The sequence below is a fragment of the Panthera uncia genome, chromosome E1 (genome assembly GCF_023721935.1).
Source record: "Panthera uncia isolate 11264 chromosome E1, Puncia_PCG_1.0, whole genome shotgun sequence".
NCBI classification, from domain to species: Eukaryota; Metazoa; Chordata; class Mammalia; order Carnivora; family Felidae; genus Panthera; species Panthera uncia.
The window spans coordinates 39,114,850-39,127,057 of NC_064814.1; the positions used below are offsets into that span (position 1 = coordinate 39,114,850).

At 47.1% G+C, this 12,208-nt stretch overlaps 1 protein-coding gene and 1 long non-coding RNA gene across 3 annotated transcripts in view; one reads left to right on the forward strand and one right to left on the reverse strand.

Annotated features, from left to right (window-relative positions):
* The window catches only part of MYO1D (myosin ID), a 355,990-nt gene that overhangs the window by 318,711 nt on the left and 25,071 nt on the right, over window positions 1–12,208 (forward strand). The window lies entirely within an intron of this gene.
* Window positions 1–12,208, reverse strand: part of LOC125926820 (uncharacterized) — a 36,681-nt gene that overhangs the window by 8,014 nt on the left and 16,459 nt on the right. The window contains exons 3-4 of one of the 2 annotated variants that reach the window (XR_007459179.1): window positions 11,391–11,625; window positions 8,494–10,915 (exon numbers count right to left, since the gene is read on the reverse strand). This is a non-coding gene — a long non-coding RNA (uncharacterized LOC125926820). Of the gene's footprint in view, window positions 1–3,808; window positions 10,916–11,390; window positions 11,626–12,208 lie in introns of those variants that run through there. The other variant, XR_007459178.1, reaches the window with a different exon arrangement.

Genomic DNA, 12,208 nt, shown 5'->3' on the forward strand with positions numbered 1-12,208 from the left:
CCATGCCCCCACCAGCCTCCCCTCTGGTAACCGTCAGTTTGTTCTCTACAGTTAAGAGTCTGTTTCTTGGTTTGCCTGTCTCTCTCTCTCTCTCTCTCTCTCTCTCTCTCTCTCTCTCTTTTCCTTTTGCTCATTTGTATTGTTTCTTAAATTCCACATATGGTATTTCTCTTTCTCTGACTGACTTATTTCATTTGGCATTATGCTCTCCAGCTCCATCCATGTCATTGCAAATGGCAAGATTCCATTCTTTTTTATGGCTGAATAATATTCCATTGTGGGTACACCATATCTTTATCAGCTCATCAGTCGGACACTCGAGCTGCTTCCATATCTTGGCTGTTGTAATTAGTGCAGCTAGAAACATAGGAGTGCGTGTATCCCTTTGAATTAGTATTTTAGTATTCCTTGGGTAAATACCTAGTAGCACAATTGCTGGATCAGAGAGTAGTTTTATTTTTCACTTTTTGAGGAAACTCCATACCGTTTTCCACAGCGTATAAAGTGAAAATTTAATCAGCAGTTAAGTGAGCAAAAGTTGCTGTATTTTCATTTTATGCTTTAAAATGACATCTTTGTGTAAGCTAAAAGTTTTGTCTTGTTTTCCCAAAAGTATACCATTTTCTTCTACCACTGCCTGTGGATTAAACTCCAGATTTAATTTAGACAGGAACCTTTCATGGAAACAGCATCCATGCTTCTTATTTCAGTGGGAAACTCCCCCTTGTATGTAATATTCTCAGGCCCACACTAAATGCCTCCCGTTACTTTGCAAAGACTAACAGATCGCAAATGGCCACGAGATACAGCTGTATGGACTTGGCTGAATGATTTTCATTTTTCTGGAGAACAAAAACTTCTGTGTGTTAACTTTCCATTCTCTGTCTGTAGTTGGTCACACAGACTGACAAGGACGACACCTGTTGTTCCCTGCTGACTGAAGCATCGCAGCTGGGGATTTGGAGAGTTCACCATATTCTGCTCACTCCATTCATTTCTTCTTGTGGCCCTCCAGCTGGTTGGTTCAACACCACCAAAACATGTGCCCATATCCACAGGGGGTAAAAAGGAAGGGGGGGATTTTTTTCAGTAACGGAAACACACGTCCCAAATTGAGGAGTTAATATTAGCCCTAGCATTTGTCCGTGGTACATTAGCAGAAACTTCCCCCAAACTCTTCAGCCGTGTTGGGGTTTTTTGTTTTTGTTTTTGTTTTTTTACTTCCCCCTTTGCAACAGATTATTGCAGGACTCACTGAAAGCTTCTAGATACTGTCCTAGTTAAGGATTTAAACTCTCCACATTCTCCCTGAGAAAAGGGATCTTCACCTTGTTTACATCTACATTCATATAACCTTGCTCATAGATGTTCTTTTTAAAAATGATACAAAGCTATAAAAACTGTGTGTGTGTGTTTTCCAGATTATGAAAGTAATTGCTCCATGTTCATGGGTAAATTTTGGAAAACAAAAAAAATCTAAAGAAAAAATTTAAATCACCAATAATGTTGTCATGCAAAAATAACTACACTCTTACTTTATTTTTTAAATTGTTTTTAATGTTTATTTTTGAGAGAGAGACAGAGCATGAGCAGGGGAGGGGCAGAGAGAGAGGGAGACACAGAATCCAAAGCAGGCTCCAGGCTCTGAGCTGTCAGCACAGAGCCCGACACGGGGCTCGAACTCACAAACCACAAGATCATGACCTGAGCCAAAGTCAGCCACTTAACTGACTGAGCCGCCTAGACACCCCTGCACTCTTATTTTAATATCTATGAAGTTTTGGAAAGTTACATGACTCGAGTAATTTCCCATTAACACAAAACTTTGTGCAAATGTTTACAATTGTTTATAAAATGTGTTTTCTGGGGGCGCCTGGGTGGCTCAGTCGGTTGAGCATCTGACTTTGGCTCAGGTCATGATCTCACGGCTTGTGGCTTCAAGCTCCACATCAGGCTCTGTGCTAAAGCTCAAAGCCTGGAGTCTGCTTCGGATTCTGGGTTTCCCTCTCTCTCTGCCTCCCTGCCCTGTTCATGCTCTGTGTTTTCTGGGCATTTTGGAAGTTTCCAAATTTTTTATTATAATATGTGCAGGATATTATATTAATTATATATTATATTATATTATATTATTATTATATTATATTATATTATATTATATTATATTATATTATGAGCATCCTGTAGTAAGTATCTGTTGACATTGCAGATTATTTCCTTAGCATAAACTTCAACTAGGGAAGGATCTTAGAGGAAAGAGTGTGCTAACAAACAGAAAAGCAAGTGTGAAATCCAGCAGGGGACAGAGCGCCTGGTGCATGGAGGAACTGAAAATAGTTGAGCCAGCTGGGCAGAGAGTGACAAGCCCATAACTGGAGAGGGAAGCAGGGCCCAGAGACACTGGAAGGAGTTCAGACCCCTTCCTGAGGCCAGTGAGAAACAGAAGGAGGGTTTCAGGCAAGAGATCAGATTTGTAACTCACATATTCATGTTTTAGTAAGATCCTTCTGGTTGCAGCTTGAAGAGGGGCTGGGAGTCAGGGAGAGCAGAGAGGAAGCTGTTACAGGAATTTTGGTGAGATGCGGTGCAAGTCTGGATAGGTGGCAGTAGGGATTAAGGGAAGAAAGGTGGTTCTGGAAGAGATTTAGAAGGTAAAAATCTACAGGATTGCTGCAGAAAGAAAGAAAGAAGGTGGAGTCAAGGAGCATCTGGAGGCATCAGGCTTGAGCAGTTGGGCGGGTGATTGCACAGTAACCCCGACAGCCTCCTACCCAAGAGGAGGTGTCCAGAAGCCAGCTCAGTCCAAGGTTTGGGATTCTAACAGGCTACAGGTATAGACTTGGGAGTTATCAGCATATAGGAACTCCCTAAGGACATGGAAGGGAGGGAGAGGGAAGAGGAGACATGAGGAATGGTTTAAGAGTAGGAACACAAGAACATACTGCACTGTGGAAGCCACATGAGAGCGTGTTCTACAGCTGCCCCGTCAGGTGCTTCAGGGAGGTCAGGGAACAAGACCAAAGGCAGAAAGCCAACTATTGACTGAATTCGTTGACTTGGAAAACCCAGGGAAGCAAAGTGTAATAGTGGAGGCTGGCTTCTTAAAGAGGCTATCTCTCATTCATTTTGCAACCACCACACAAGATAATCTTGGTGGAGATAAAGGTAAATAGAATTGTTTTACCCCTAATAATGGGGGTGGAGGGCCTCAGCTCTGCTGTGGCAAAATGGACATACCAGTCTCCATATATGCTTAGGACCTACAGAGAAATTTTAGTGACAAGGGGCACCCTGGTGGCTCAGTCAGTTGAGCATCCAACTCTTGATCTCAGTTCGGGTCTTGGTCTCAGGGTTGTGAGCTCAAGCCCCACACTGGGCTCTGCATTGGGCCTGAAGCCTATTTAAAAAAAAAAAAGAGAAAGAAAGAGAGAGAGAGAGAAAAGAGAAGAGAAAAGAAAAGAAAAAAGAAAAGAGAAGAGAAGAGGTTCCTGGGTGGCTCAGTCGGTTAAGCATCCCTCCGACTCTTGATTTCAGCTCAGGTCATGATCTCATGGTTTCATGAGTTTGAGCCGCACGTCAGGCTCTGCACACTGACCTCATGAGGCCTGCTTGGGATTCTCCCTCTCTCCCCCTGTGTCTCTGCCCTTCCCCCACTCACACTCTCTCTGTCTCAAAAATAAACTTTAAAAAAGACAAAAAAAAAATTTTGTGTGTGACACTAGCCACCTAATAATGGTTGTCCTCAACTTTTAATATTCTCCCATCTATGCTTCTTAAAGTAACCCAAGTATCCCACTCTGGGCACCCCTTTTAAGGCCATGGGTCATCATAAGATGTTGGCTCTACACTCTTTCATTTGCTGTGAGCAATCTCTTAATTCCTAAATTCCTGTCACTTCGTGGTCACAATTAACAGCAAATAGAAACTTCGTAGTAGCTCAGGAGAAGGCAGAATGTACCTGGTTGATCAATAAAAGAGAGATGGAGGTCAGAAAACCATTCACATTTGTCTCTGATACTTGCTCCAGACAGCTGCCTTCTCAGCACTTAGACTGGAAGTTGTCCGTGCGGTTCTCAGTGGCCATATTGAAGGCAGGGATGGTGCAGTGCGGGACCTCCAGAATGTTCTCCTCCTAGAGGAGCACAACGGATTGGATCCCACTCCACACCAGTTGGGCTCTTTGCTAATGGCAGTCTGCAGCCGGGCAGCGAGGTAACCACGGACAGCAAGTATAAGCTTCAAGTGCAGTCACCTCTAAGTACCGTTTTGTGGTTCCTGATCCTACTGTAGAGACACGAATTTTCCCTGTTCGGTAAGCAAACCAGAAGAAATATAATATCTGGTGCTTAATACTCCAGAAGCTTAAGCGTTGTCCCAGTCACTCTCTTGCACGTTTCAGCGTTACCGTCTGTGTATATTTTGAATTCACTCCCCTGTGCTGATCGTGCTTGTCAGGTATTAAAATAATCTGGTCAAACCCTCACTGAATGCTTCTGCTGGCATGCATCATAATGCATGCACATGGCCTTTTTGTTTGATTAATACCCAAGGATGTTAGTGCTGAGCCAGGTTTAGAAAATTGAGGATTAATATCTCTAAATGCTGAGCTGATCCCCCCCCCCCTTTTTTTTCCGGGAAAAAAATGACCTTTGTAGAATCTTTTTCCAACAACATTCTTACTTGCCCTTCATCGGGGTTTATGTAGTATCGCCAAGTAAGCCCACTATATAAATCAGAACTCTTTCAGATGACGTGACCAGTTGAAACCCGAAATTGAATATCCTGGAAGGAACTGGGAGGTGAAGGACCCTGGGGGTTTAAGCACTAGAACTAAGGACTTGCTTGCTGTCAAGATCCTTTTTCTTCCCCTAACCTGACTCCCCAGTCTCTGTGTGTTGGCCTCATTCTGTCCTACCACAGGCTGCTTCTACACAGGGGAACTGTCGGCCACAGGCCACTCCAGGCTTGCATTATGCCAGCATAGCAACCTAAAGGAAAGGGGAAAGCTTGCCTCATTCAAATATATGAATCCTCCAAAGAAAATCTGTGAGTGGCCCACATTGGATCACGTGCCCTCCACCCTGGCTCCAGCACTGAGGCCAGGGAGTAGGGTCCAGATCACGTGCCCTGAGGCCAGGGAGCGAGGCGCTGTGACGGGCGGCTGCGCCCATGGTTGGAGTAGGGGTGCATCAGTTCTCCAAAGGGAAAGAAGACAGCACCGAAAGAAGGGGGCAGACCAACCCCCGTGTGGACTATGCTCAATATCAAGATGTTCTTTTCTCTTGAACGATAGCTCTAATTATTGTCCCAGAGTGTCCTGATGAGTCACAAGGAAATTATGATATTCTTGGAACTACACTAACCATCTATCATTTTTCTACCCTCCTCAGTGTAAGTTTCTTAATATTTCCTTATGCTATACATTGTAACATATGTTAAGACCACAGTTAATGTTTTAAAAGTGCTTTCAGGGGCACCCCCTGGCTCAGTGGATCGTGTGACTCTCGATCTCGAGGTTGTGAGTTCAAGCCCCACGTTGGGCGTAGAGATTATGAAAAAATAAAATCAAATAAATAGACGGCTTTTGTATTCATTATCTCATTTAGCTCTTTTAACAACCTGAGCCATTTGTTATTCTAGTAAACCCATTTTACAGATGGCTAGAAAGACTTAAAGCAGTTCTGTGACTCTTCAAGACCACAGATACAGTATAAATGGGGGCGCGGTGAATACAGATCCTCTGGGTTCTTTGCTACTTCCTCTTGGTGTCAGCACCTGAGACACCTGTCACCTGTGTTTTCATTTGGGTTTGGATTTACTTGTATTTGTCTGTTTCTTCCCGGAGAACAGAGACCTGTGCCATCCACTTTTCCTGCAAACCCTCACGAACCTCCAGTGCTGTGGATACTGTGAATGTTCACTAGGTGATGCTGACCAGTAATGAATTAGGGACTCCAGACGCTATTGTTGAAATGTAGGTACATCGGAGAGCTCTTGACATTGTGGAGCCAGCGTGCAGTGAGAAGGCTGCTTGGTTCCCCAAGCTTGCTGATGTGACAGAAGATGGCATAGGACCTGTTCTATAGTCAGGAGCCTTGTCTCTGGAGAGCCTCTTGGAATGGTGCCACAACTACAGACAGGGCATTCTTCTCTCAACCCGGGGGATTTCTCACCCCCTGTGCCCCTTCTGTATCTTCCCTCACAAGGACCACAGAAACACCTCAGCATCCCAAACCCAAAATCATTCCTTAAGCTAAAGGCACCTACCTCCCGCCTTTAAAATGCAGCAGGAGCCCAAAGTTGCCCCCCCAACCAAAAGGCAGCACCCCCTCCCACCACACTGTCCTGGCCACGTTCACACAGCGCGCTCCACAATGTCCCCATATTCCTCTTTTTCAAGTAAATCCCATTCCCAAGGTTATAACACTTATCCCTACAAAAGAGTTTCAAGATAGAAAGAAAACTCATCAGGCATTCCTTTATCCCTATATTCTCCTTGACAGAGCATCTTCTTAGAACTGCAAAAGAAGTCCTTCTCTTTTCCTTTTTCTTGGGGGGGGGGGGGGGGGGCGGCGGTGCTCCCTCTGTCCAGCCTGCTTGCTCCTCTAAAGTGAGTCCTTGCCTTCTGCTTCCCACTCTTGTCTCCACTGTGCGTCCATGATGCCTTCTGGGAGCACCGCCCCACCCCCACCCCTGACTCCGCGATTGCTTCATGATTCTTTTTCTCAGTTCACAGCGACCTGTTCCAATTTACTATGAATTCCTCTCAGAAACGACCTAACACTGCAAAGCTGGATGAGAGCAGTTGCTGATTCAAATCCAGGAGAGGGGTATGCGCGTATGTGCACATGTGTGTGCGTGCGTGTGCGTGTGAATGTGTGCAGAATTTTGATGCTGGCTCTACATAGTGAATATGATAATAGGAAATGATTGTCCCTCTCTCTTACTGGTCCCAGCATACGATGCCTGTGGGAACTGAATCAGAAGCTTCATCAAGTGGCACATCTAAACTGTATCTTAAGTTTCTCATTGCTGCTATAAGACGTGACCACAGACTTCGTGACGTAAACAACAGAAATTGTTTTGTCACCTTTCTGAAGGCCAGCAGTTGAAAGTCGTTATCACTGAAATGATTTTGACCTCAGATCAGAGTGTCCACAGGACAGAGCTCCCTCCAGAGTCCCTAGGGGAGAATCCATTCCAAGCTTCCTCCAGCTGCTGGGGCTGCCGGCATCCCTTGGCTCGTGGCCACATCGCTCCCATCTCTGCCTCCGCAATCACGTGGCCTTCTCTCTTCTGTCCGTGTCAGATCTCCCTCTGCTTCTCTTACAAGGACATTTGCAATGGCATTTAGGGCACACCTGGATCATCCTGGATAACTTCCCCATCTCAAGAGCCTTATGTAATCACATCTGCAGTGTCCTGTTTTGCAGTGTGAGGTAACATTCTCAGGTTCCAGGGAATCGGATGTGGATACCTTTTGCGGGGCCGCTACTCAGCCTGCCATACCACCCATCCCCATCATTTCCAGACACGTGTCCCCAAGTTTTTTATACGGGCCAGCTCCTCTCCCTTTTGACTTCCTTAATCTGAGGGGACCAGCTTCTTAGCACATGTCACCCAGACACTCTCTGCCACCTGCGGTAGCAACAGGGTCCTTGGTATCCTGCTTCTCCTCCAGTCAGGCGAGCCCTTCTTCCCCACAAACATCGGCCGGGGCCGGGGCAGGAGAGGTATAAGCCTTAAGCGGGGTAGATCCCGCCCAGGCCAGTGCTGTTGCCACAAGAATCAGGTTGTTTCGCATCTGCTTAGCCTCGACTGCTGTGCAAAATGTCTTGCCTCTGCCTTCCTGTCAATATTTCTAGACCGTAAAGTCACCGAGGACAGAAGGCGGACCCTCGGCTTATAGTCCATGGTGCCCGGCAGTGTCCCCAGCAGGCTGGACACTCCGTGACGTTTGCCTCCTTGCGCACGGCCCTCGGACGTCCGCACGTCCTCTCCCTTCCGGTCCTCTTGCCAGGACCCGGGGCTGCTTTGGTAGCACCAGGCCCGGCTTCAGATGCCGTTGGGGCCACTCCGAAGCCCTGTGTGTGCGGGGACCCCGTCCCTCTGGCCGTTGTTGCGGCCCAGCGTTGAATTTGCTGAGCTGCGGTTAGAAGAGGGCTGTGCCGCTGTGGTACACGCTGTGTGCGCTCCCACCTCCACACGCCTCGCGGCAGTGAGGGCTGGGGAACGTCATCTCGCACAAAGTAGTTGTGGAGAAGCTGGCAGTGCTGCTGAAGGTAACCGCCGATAACCGTGGCTCGTGCGTTCGTTCCTGTCTGCCTAAAGCACACGGTTGGGTGGGGAGAAGGGACGCGAGTGGAGACCGTATGTAACTGAAAACTTCCTCCACTGTAAGAAGGACTCTCTTGAGAGAACTGTCTCCTAGTTGGAAACCTATGCTGTCTCCTTGTCGAGAATAACCGCACCTTAAAAACAAGGGTCAAAACTTACCAGCCCACAAAAAAGAAGGCTTCATGAGGAAGGATGGCCAGGATACAGATGTCGCTAGCTGTTTTCAGGTTATCCAGCCACGATTTTCACTTCTCGTTTATGTGTCAGACACGGCGTCACGTTTTTGTCCGTACCTGCACAATTGAAGATTTTTGTCAAACTCAGAACTGACAAAGGACTTGACTTAAATAGATGCCGTGATAAAATAGAAAGCTTATTACAGAAGTGATTTGAAGAACAAAGAATTCGACACAGTCTAAAAAATACATCGGGGGGGGAGAAAAGGAGGAGGGAGTTCTTGGTGAGCCTGGCACATTATTCAGCACATATTTGCCAGGCACCTGCTGTATGCCAGGCCGGACGCTGGGCTGGGAAGTGGGGGTGCAACTGTGGACAAGACCTGAGCCCACCCAGGAGTTTAGAGTCTAGTGGGGAGACTGGAGGAATAAACAGGCCTGTTTGTAAGAAAAATATTACAGTCCGAGGTGTTAAGTGCCTCAAAGAGAGAGTTAACCCTGTCTTAGAGGATCGGGAGAGGCTCCCCAAGGGATGCTGATGTTGAGAATCAAATGAGAAATAGCGTTGGTCCGGAAAAAGAACCCAGAGTCTTCCAGGTGGGAACAGAATGTGCAAAACTCCTAAAGGCAAAAGCATCGCGGTGGATGGGTGTATGGGCTGAGCCAAGAGACTGATGGCTGAATGAGCCAGAGAAAGGCAGGTAAGCACCTGTCGGGGAGAAAAGCTGTTAAGGGGGAGCAGGAGGAAGCCTGCAGCCAATCCGGTCCGGCTTTCCCCTCAGCGGAGTGACCCAGCCTCTGGTACATGGTAGCTATTGTCACTGAGGTAGGCTCCTGGCAGGCCAGCTACCTGCCTCACCCTTCCTCCTTTCTTCCTGAGACCAGGAGACAGCAGCCCCTCACTCAAAGCACAAAACTGAGAGGAGGGTCTTCAGGAAGCTGTCAGGACCTGAGTGTTCTGGGGCTGAGAAGTTTGGGTCCTGAGAATAGAAAGAAATCTTCCTTTCTAGCAGGATTCTGGCCCCATCCCCAGCCTGGAGCAGGCTCTCAGATGCACAGCTGTGATGTTGCACCTCAAAATCCAGGGGGAAAAGTCTTGAGATCCCCCGGGAAAAAAAAAAAAAAGAAAGAAAGAAATTTTAGAAATCACCTGACAAGAAATGTCAAGTAATATTGACTAGAAATCAAACCACAGCAGCTGCTTTCCACAGCTGCATGCCATGTGGTGACCGTGTCTGAACAAACTGAGTCTAAAAATAACCAGGAATGTAAAATTCTTGAGGAGCTGGGTTTCTGAATGAGATAGCCACAGAAATGAGGGAGAGAGGGAGGGAGATTTGTCTTTGGGCCATTGGATCAGTGATCAGAGGTGTATCACCCCAGGAGCCGAGGACATAACACCGGGAACTTGCAGTTCCCCACTCGAACAAATTGCGTGAACCTCATTGTACCCATTTTACAGATGGAGGAAAAAACACGTTGACGTCTGAGCTCTTTCAGACTAAGAGTTCCTCTTCTCAGCTGTAATCCAGGTCCAGGTGACTTCCTAAGGAAAACAAAAGTCATGAAATACAGAAGTAAGTCACTTCTTCGTGGTTTCCATCATAGTCTCAGCCCGTTAGGGTGGAGGTGTTTATGACACTTTCCTAAGAAACCCCTTTTTTTTTAGTTGTGAAATTGAGACTGGGACTTTCTCCCCAGTAGAAGAAAAAGTTGATGTCAGAAGGAAGCATGCTCCACCAAGACAAAAGCAAAAGGATGCTTTTATCATTATTATTATTATTATTATTATTATTGGGAATTTTAAAAAAATACCCATTTAGTGCCCCCGTCCCCAAACAATAGATATACTTTCCCATGCATAGAAAAGCACCAGCAGACTTTTTTTATGGCCTTTTCCAGTAAGGAAACGGGTTTATCCCCGATTGTAGCAGCCCTGTAGTAATCATAATAGTGCTTAGGCTGCAGGCGCTGTGCTAAGAAAGCTCTTTGCCATGGCTCATGACTCTTTGATCTTCACAAAATCTGGATGAGGGCGATACGACTGTGATCCCCATTCCATGACCAAGGAAGCGTGTGTTTGGAGAGGTGTAGAAATTTGCCCAGGGCACCCTGCCTGGCAGTGTGGACGCTCAGTTGCCCCAGTTCCGTTATTTGTCACAGAGGCTAAATGGGCTGGTTTTTTAGAGACTCCTCAGTTTCCTGTGGAGAGTTTTTCTGCGTTTGATTTGCATTTATCTCGCCCTTTCGTTATTGGTGAGACCCGGTGCTTCCTTTTCCTCCCAGAGACTGGATGAATGGGTGCCGAATCGGAGAGCAGAAGCCCGGGTGAGGGTTTCGCTTTCACCACTCACCACCTCCGTGATCGTGCACAATTCACCATCCCCCTGCACCCGGTTCCTTGTCTGTAAAATGAAGTTGCAAGAGTATAACAGGGGTCCACCCCTGTGCTCACCCCCTCTCTCCCCTGTGGTCCTGCCTGCTCTTTCCCTTCCTTCTCTTCCGGGCCATCCTTCTCACATGCAGCGGGTGGGCAGGGGACGTGGTGTGAGGGCCGGCTGTTGTCCAGGAGGCTCGGGGGACCCTGAGAGAGTGAGGACATCAAGCGGTGTGATGTTGCTCAGTGGAACGCACAGGTGAAGCCGGACCCCCTCAGCCGCAAAGCATAAATCGGACTTGGCTTTAGGAGCTCTGCACCCCTGCTCGGGTTTCTCCTGGGTCTCCCTATCCTTAGCATCCTCACACTGCCCCTTAGCCTCACACCGACTTTGTACCGGGTCGTCCCGTCCTCCCCCTGTCCCTCCCCTTCTCGGCCTCACATCTTGCTCCGTGCCCCATTCCCTTGGGAGTCTGCTGTCAGTTTGGGAAACGGGGTCTCACCTGCAGGTATGTTCTCAGATGTCCCCTCCAAACCCCGTAGTGCTTTAACTCATCTTCACATCAGACACTTGAAAGGCCTCCAGGAAATGAGGGTAGTTTGGGACAGAACTCTTTCCTTCTGGTTTCCAACGGGAAACCAAAAGATCCATAGGTCTGGTGCTTTCTGCTCACCATTAGGAGACAAAATCACGCCTTCCATGTGGGATGGGAGTCAAGACAAAAAGTGGGTGATGCCCTGTGAAGATAATGTATTTGATACCATTTAAAATTTTTTTTAATGTTTTATTTATTTTTGAAAGAGAGAGAGACAGAGCATGAGCGGGGGAGGGGCAAAGAGAGAGGGAGACACGGAGTCTGAAGCAGGCTCCAGGCTCCGAGCTGTCCGCCCAGAGCCCGACGCAGGGCTTGAACCCACAAACAGCGAGATCATGATCTGAGCTGAAGTCAGATGCTTAACCGACTGAAACACCCAGGAGCCCCAGATACCACTTTAAATTAACATGTCCTTTAACCACAGAACATAAAATTATTTGTTCATGGAGGATATGTACCTTTTATTAGACATGAATATGTGGAATATTTCAGGGAAACCGGGATTTATTTCATCGAGGGCGACTGGTTAGGGTTCTGTGGACAAAGAAGTCCTCACCACCCATATCTCTGCAAATTCACGTTTCCCCAAATCATTTTAAATTTTTGGCCACTCATTTCACTACTTATGATGTATATTTAAGTATTCCTTCAAGCTCTGCCTCCCAAACATAGAAGCGGCTTCTGTGAGGCATTGAAAATTCCTCTTTCACTTCCTCAGACTCCTT